The sequence below is a fragment of the Garra rufa genome, chromosome 11 (genome assembly GCF_049309525.1).
Source record: "Garra rufa chromosome 11, GarRuf1.0, whole genome shotgun sequence".
Lineage (NCBI taxonomy): Eukaryota > Metazoa > Chordata > Actinopteri > Cypriniformes > Cyprinidae > Garra > Garra rufa.
Window position 1 is genome coordinate 17712 of NC_133371.1, and position 7352 is coordinate 25063.

The 7352-nt window shown below is 32.0% G+C and overlaps 1 long non-coding RNA gene across 1 annotated transcript; it reads left to right on the forward strand.

Annotated features, from left to right (window-relative positions):
• The first annotated feature begins 1355 nt into the window (after nt 1-1355).
• Nucleotides 1356-6035, forward strand: LOC141345857 (uncharacterized). Its single transcript, XR_012357098.1, has 3 exons — nt 1356-1445; nt 3310-3437; nt 5043-6035. It is a non-coding gene; the product is annotated as an uncharacterized lncRNA (long non-coding RNA).
• The last annotated feature ends 1317 nt before the right edge of the window (nt 6036-7352 follow it).

Sequence of the window (7352 nt, forward strand, 5' to 3'; positions counted from 1 at the left end):
TAAAAATCTACTATTATTTTTTTTTACCACTATGTGTGAATGGAAATCATTATAGCTTACAGGGTAATAATTATTTCTCACTAAGAGAAGCAAGAATAGATTCTAGAATAGATACTGCCAAATCCAAACAGACTCCATCATTGTAGCTGTGTCATAAAATCCATGGTATTGTTTATTTATTTATTTAGTTTTTTATTGTTTTAAATAAAGTTACATTTAATTTAAAACACTGCTTAGATTCAGTGACCAACTGGGGTGCTTCATTAGATGATTTTGCAGGACCAAATGGGACAAACTAATTGAGAGATTTGTCCACTAGGTGGCACGTTAGGTCAACATCGATCATTAGAGGAAAGTTTCAAGCCCTCGAGAAAAACAGATTTATATTTTTCGAAAATAAACTAAACTGCAGGGATTTTCATCCTTCAAATCATTAGTCAGGTTTCAGCTGAAAATCACGCAGTAGCCTAGTCCAAACAATGATTTTACAAATGATATTCCAAATTAAAATGGTTTGAAAATGCAGTATTGTTTTGTGAAAGAGTTCATAAATATAAGTGTGTCTGGTAAAGGCAGGTAGCAGACTAGCAAATTTGTTATGAATGTTTTAATATTGGTCTCGAATACACAAAGTGGACGAAGAACGCGCTGACAAAGAGGATTGACGCAATCGACAGACATGGTGCGCCGCAAATTCAAACCGGAAAACCAATCAAACGCATCAGAATAGCACTGCTTTAATTAATGGTAGGCATCGCCGTGCATATAAAAAACAGGCAAAGCAGCAGAATAATATTATTCAACATATTCCAGATTTTTAAAGAAAATGTTTAGATGTAACCCCATTTGTAATCTTTAACATTTTCATAAGTAACTGTAATTTAATTACATATTTTTTCTCAGTAACGTAACGAATTACTGTTACATTTATTTTGTAATTAACACTGTATATATATATTTTAGTGTATTATGTAAAGTAGTTTTTTGGGTTTGGCATATTTTGGATTTTTCGTTTGATTGACGTCTTTTTGGACAAATTAGATTGAGAGGTTTAAACCATTTCAAACATTACGCGATGACGTAATCGTCCGTCATTAGAAACGTGTTTAGGCCAAACCAGTAGAAATCGCACTATTCAAGTACACCGCATGCATTGATCGGTACATCTGACATATATTAGAATGGCTTGAAGCTGTTGAAGCACGCAGAGGCATGTATTTGGTATAATTTTAAAGATAACAAGCTAATCTGAAAGGTGATGTATTGTTTGTGGAAATTTTTTTAGTCATCGGAGCAGTAATGTAACCTAAATGTGATGTGCGATTGTTTTGATCGTTATTGTTTGTAATGTGTTAGGTGAAATGAACAGAGTGTGGGTTCCGTTTGCTGGAGGTGCAATTATGAAGTAAGAGGCAGGTCGACTTCTACAACGCTAAGTGTGCACCGTAAGTGTTGTTGTTGTTTGTTTGTTTTTTGTAATATTTTATATGACATTATAGTATTACCATTTTGAAGTAAAGTGATATGTAGAAGTTTTTGTTGAAGATTTATTGTATTGAGTAAATGTTTAAAAATAGTTTTTAACTGTTAGCATATGTTTATTTTTTAAGTTAATATATTTCTAATTTATAGTGGTGAAGTAGGTGTAGGTTATTAGGTTTGTTTGCACAATTAGTGTACATTGCTTGTGTTTATAAGTGTATGGGAGGTATTGTCAAGAATGAGGGAGTGTAAATATCTGAAGTAGTGGATGTCTGATGTTAATAACTAATGTTATTTGTAATGGACTGCAGGTTTCAGTAGTAATGTTTATGGAGATTGAAGTGGTCAGTTTGGTGAACCATGTCCAGGACATCCATGAATGTGACAGTCTTACGTTTGTGTGCTGTGTGTAGGTGGAAGTAGTCAGAAGTAGTGTTTGGAGGTATGTATAATATGTTATGTTTGTTATGTGGTGTACAAAATGTGATAGAAATGTAAGTTTAATGTGATGATATAATTATGTATGATTTTAAGAGAAAAAAAGATGTGTTTATGCAGGAGCAGCTGCAGCATTTTTAGTGGGTATCGATTTGAACGATATTGGTGTAGGGTGGTTAGGTGTGTGTGAATAGGATCAGACAGTTTAATTGGAGGAATTTAAAGTGAATATACTTTTCTTTTGTTCAAAGTATGTTTGTTCTTGTTTGTTTAGGTTGGAAAGCAGGTCAATATTTAATGATGAAAGAATGTGTAACTTTTTTAACTAATGGTACGTAAAAGAGCAGTGTTTGTTTTATGAAATTTGTTTTAGTGTCATCATAAGAAATAATAACATAGTAGCATGACAAGTTGTTCTTAAGAATGAATATAAAATGTAATTATTGTTATGTGAAATAGCTTGATTAAAGAATAGTGTTTTTTAATGTAAATTTGTATTAGGTTTTATTGGTAGTGCAATTTATTTCAAGATTGTATTGTGCTGCGTTATAGGGAACAGGTATTTATTTAATTAGAATATGTCGTTTCGTTGATGAGTTATGCTAGTTTTATGTCAGAGGGGCAACATTGTTATTTAATAAGAAAAAGTATTTTTATTTTCTAAATTTGGTATGTTTTTTATGTTTCAATTTAGTTTGTTAATATAAATATTACTTTCCATTTCTCAACATTATTTATTATAATAATACAGTTAGATTTTTTTTATGGATGAGCACTTTGACAACATGCAGTATGCAGTGGTCTAGAGAGACAGCAGTTTTGTCTGGAATGAAATGAAGAAACAGAACAACCAGAGACATTAAATGTAGAAAAAGTGTGTCAAAGTGTCAAGATAGTTTAAGAAAATGACTTCTAAAAGTATAGTCCTGTGTTCTGTTTTAGGTAGCTGTGTAACCATCCTGTAAGGTGACTTTCAAAATAATGGTGTAAATAGATTTTATTTATCAACGCAGTTCTACTAACTAAATTCATTGTATATTTGGTGTTACCATATTTATCATTTAATACAGGTTTTGCCTTAGGTACAGTAGCACATAGTATTTAAGGTAGGTTTGCAGGTAGGTTTGTTGAAGTATTTTGGAGAGTTTTCTGCAATTCAGTCATTTGTGTAGTATTGTATATATTGTGGTTATTGCTGTAAAGTTTGTGTTTGTTCATTTATTTATTATTTTTTAAGTTATTTTATGTAAGTGGTTGGTATTGTTATTTTGGTAATAGATGTGTATGAATTGAGTTTGTGTTTTTGTGTTATGTTTTGCCCTTGTGTTTTATTAATGGTCTGTTTATGTGTTTTTCTCTGGTGTCTTGTTTTTACTTTCACTTTTGCAGATTCGTTTCATTGGTTGTCACCACTGATCTGTTTCACCCGTGTACTGTGATGTCACTGATCAAAGTCAGATCAGTGCCCATGGCATAAAGCTGGAGGAAAGATGTCACTCGTGAGAGAAAGGGAGACGGTAAGAGGATTGGATTTATTAGGCAGTTTTGTTTTTTGTTTCTTTCTTTGATTTGGATGCTGCCAGTTTTTTGTCTCCTATAGACCTTTCTCACAACTTCCGTATTTTGCGCCGGAAATACGTAATTGCTGTGTAAACCCATTTCCGCCCCGGTATGCCGGTAACCAGTTAAACAACGTGAAAAATGCTTAACGTGGCTTAATGTATGTAAAAAACGACCAGGAAACCGCAAGTTTCTGTCAGACCTTACGTGGAACAAACATTAACTACTATCAAAAGAACGAGCCCTTATTCCACATATAAAGTGAATAATATCACGTTAAGCGTTTTCTCCCCCATAGAAGCCCATTATAAGGAAACAGCTTAACGTGGTTTACGTACCTCAACAGCGACCAGGGAAAACCAAATGTATGTTAAATTTGACTTATAAGAAACACTTGCTGCTGTCAAAAGAACGAGCTCTCATTCAGCATATAAAGTGCGCGCCCCATAGAAGTCCATTATAACAAACAATGTTAGCTTTTTCCTTAATGGAGTTCTATAGGGAGAAAAGCGTGATATTATTCACTTTATATTATTCACTTTATATGCTCAATAAGAGCTAATTATTTTGACAGCAGAAAGTGTTTATTATAAGTAAAATTTTAAGCCACGTAAAGCTTTTTTTTTGGTATAATAGACTTCTATGGGGCGCGATCACTTTATATGCTGAATGAGAGCTCGTTCTTTTGAGAGCAGCAAGAGTTTATTTTAAGTGAAATTTAACAGAAGTTTGGTTTTCCCTGGTCGCTGTTAAGGTAAGTTAATAAACCAAGCTGTTTCCTTATAATGGGCTTCTATGGGGGAGAAAACGCTTAACGTGATATTATTCACTTTATCTGTGGAATAAGGGCTCGTTCTTTTGATAGTAGTTAGTGTTCGTTCCAAGCAGGTTCCAAGTAAGGTATGACAGAAATTTGGGGTTTTCTGGTCATTTTTTACGTACGTTAAGCCACGTTAAGCGTGTATAAACGCGGATAAACTCTTAGTGGAAAAACGTATATCCTTTATCCAATTTGTTCCTCTTTGTGACGGAGTTTTCCTACACGACTCTTATGGGGTCTGCAAAAGTTATCTTTGACAAACCAGCGAGGGAAGTTGTGTAGACACTCTCCATTTTAATTTTAAATTACCCGGCTTTCTGCTGTGTTGACATTACACAGGAAGTCTGCATACCCTGCGATTGAGTATTTCCGGTTTCTGTGAAAAAGGTGTATTCTCGTCATTTGTAGTGTTTATTGTCGTGTCATCAATTTGTATATAGTTGTAAACATGTTTGTTTTCTTTATTGTAATGTCACCTACTTTTTCACTGCTTGTAAATAAAACATGTATTTGGAGCATCATTCGTTTGTGGTGTCTCTCCTCACCTGAAGGTTACATGTATGGCGTACGAGTATTTCTTCTTAAAATTACTTAATGTTACTCCCCTTTCGTGAGGATCAACCCCCTGGGTTGTAACAGTCAAATGAGATATGTTTGTTTGTTTGACAGGAAAAGTGTGAAATGATGTGAAATAATATTGGTAATATTTGCTAATATTAGTCTCTTTCTTTCCTTTTTTGAGGTTATTGTTGCCAGCAGATGCAGATCGTGGATGAGCACCTAGAGATGATGTGTACAGACCTGGAGACAAGGAGTCCTAGATGAACGTCACAGAAAGATGTCCAATGAAGACCTTTTTTTTTAGATAATCGTCAGAAGAAGAGTTTGGGAACCACATGAGTGTCCTGCATAATCTGACTTGCGTGTAGTTGAGTTGAATTGCTGGTTTGATTTGGCCAGAGGTGAATTGGTGCCTGACTGAGTGTGGTTTATGATAACTTTTTTTGTGGATTTTGTTAGTGATGAATTTTCATTGTTTTTTTTTTCTTCTGTTGTTGTTTTATTTGACCTGTTGCTTGCTTAGTTGAGTATTGTTCATTTGCAGTGACATTGTTTGATTGACTGTATAGATACTATTGAAATGAACTTTGAAATGATGACATGATTGAATTTAGTTTTGAAATGCCTTTAGATGTAAATTGTTCTTTTTTTATCATTTTAAGTAGTGTGTTGTTGTATTATGAACTGCATTTGCTAGACTAGTAATAAAATAGTATTCAGTGATGTGTGGTTTGACTTTTTTTGTTGATTGTTGTGTTTGTGTAGATTTTATTCATGCATTTTTTCAGTTTATATATTTGGAATGGTGTTGGTACGGTGTTGTTGTTATAATATTTTAATTTAAAAAGTAGGCATGTGTTTTATCATGTTTTAAGGATGTTCTAAGAATGTGTTTACATTGTTAGTTTGGATTTACTATATCAGACATTGTTTAAGTATATTTTGTGTTGTAGGAGTGTTTTGTATTCCATATTGATGTATTTGTAAAAGGTTTCATTTTTTAAAAAAAGTTAGAATTAACATCTTGTATGGTAATTAGGTAGAGGTATTGTGGTAGTATAGTTTATGGCACGAAAAATTGTCACATGTACACATTTGTGTACAGTATAGACATATTTCAAAATAAATATTTTTTGTTTTTTACCTTTTCAGGGAAAAAAACAGGTTTTGTTTTGGAATATTGTTTTTTTTCATGAAAATAAAAATTATTTTTATTTAATGAAACGTGGCATTATGTATATTTGCATAATTATAAGATGTGTGTGTATGCTAGAGTTTGTGTTAAAGAGAATTTGTAAAAAGGAAATGATAAATGTTTAAGTGTATACAGGGTTTTTAATGTAGTCTTTAATGAAAAAGATATTACACATTTTGTTTTTAATTTGTAGTGTAGATTTATGTCAAGTGTTTCTGTTAAAGAGTTAGTTGAAATAAAGAAAAAAAAAACGTGAGGCGTATTTTGCACCTGGCACGGTAATTAGTAGGTAGTCTAGACTAGGTGTCCACGTGACATAGTTGAAGGCGCGGTCAATTGTTACGTGAATAGCTTTAAAGTCTAGACATATTTCAAAATAAATGTTATTTTGATCTCGTTTTTAGTTTTCGATTGTTACTGTATTATAGTCGAGGTCAAGTAATTACAATTAGACTATTTATATTATAGAGTTAATGTGTTTGAAATACACTTATGTGAATAAGATATTAAGGTAAAATTAGCATTATGTGCACTAGTTTACAATAAGATGGTTTTATTTATGTAGAGGATAGAACATTAGTTTTATTTAGTTCAAAATGTTTTGTGTTAATAGATTAATAGTTAATAGATGATTTTAATTAAACGATGTCTGATACTGAGTTGTTCGTTATGTTCTGTACTCCATGTGGAAGTTCTTTAATTAATTTGTAGGCCTAGTGCAGGTATCGATGTGCGAAATGTCCTTTATAGTCGAATGTTACAAATGTAACAAGTGTAAGACGAAGTAATTAAGTTTATACGAAGCTGTTCACGTGAGGTAGTTGAGAAGTTCGTATCAATGTTTTAGTGTTGAACATAATACTGGGATGTAGATATATTTTAATATGTAATTCTAAGCTACATGTGTATAGTTTTAATAACGAAACTTGTGAAGTATGAAATAAATGGATGTTATGTATATTTAGGTAAAGTTAGATGTATTATTGTGTTTTTAAGGATTGTAATGCAATTTAAGGATTTTTTTTTATATTTTAAGAATAATATTTTATTTTGAAACATGTGTCAATTTTAATAATTATTTTATTTGGAATAAGCAATATAAGAATTAACAATGTGATGTTTTTTGTTAATGGGGAAATATGTATAGGTTATATGTTTTTTGTGTCTATTTAGACATAGGTAATTATGGAATTAAGTAGCCTATTTATGGAATAAAATGAATAAAGTAGGGTAGTAATTTTAATAATGATAAATAAATAACCAGTATATTACGTAGGCTATATAGCGTAGCCTATT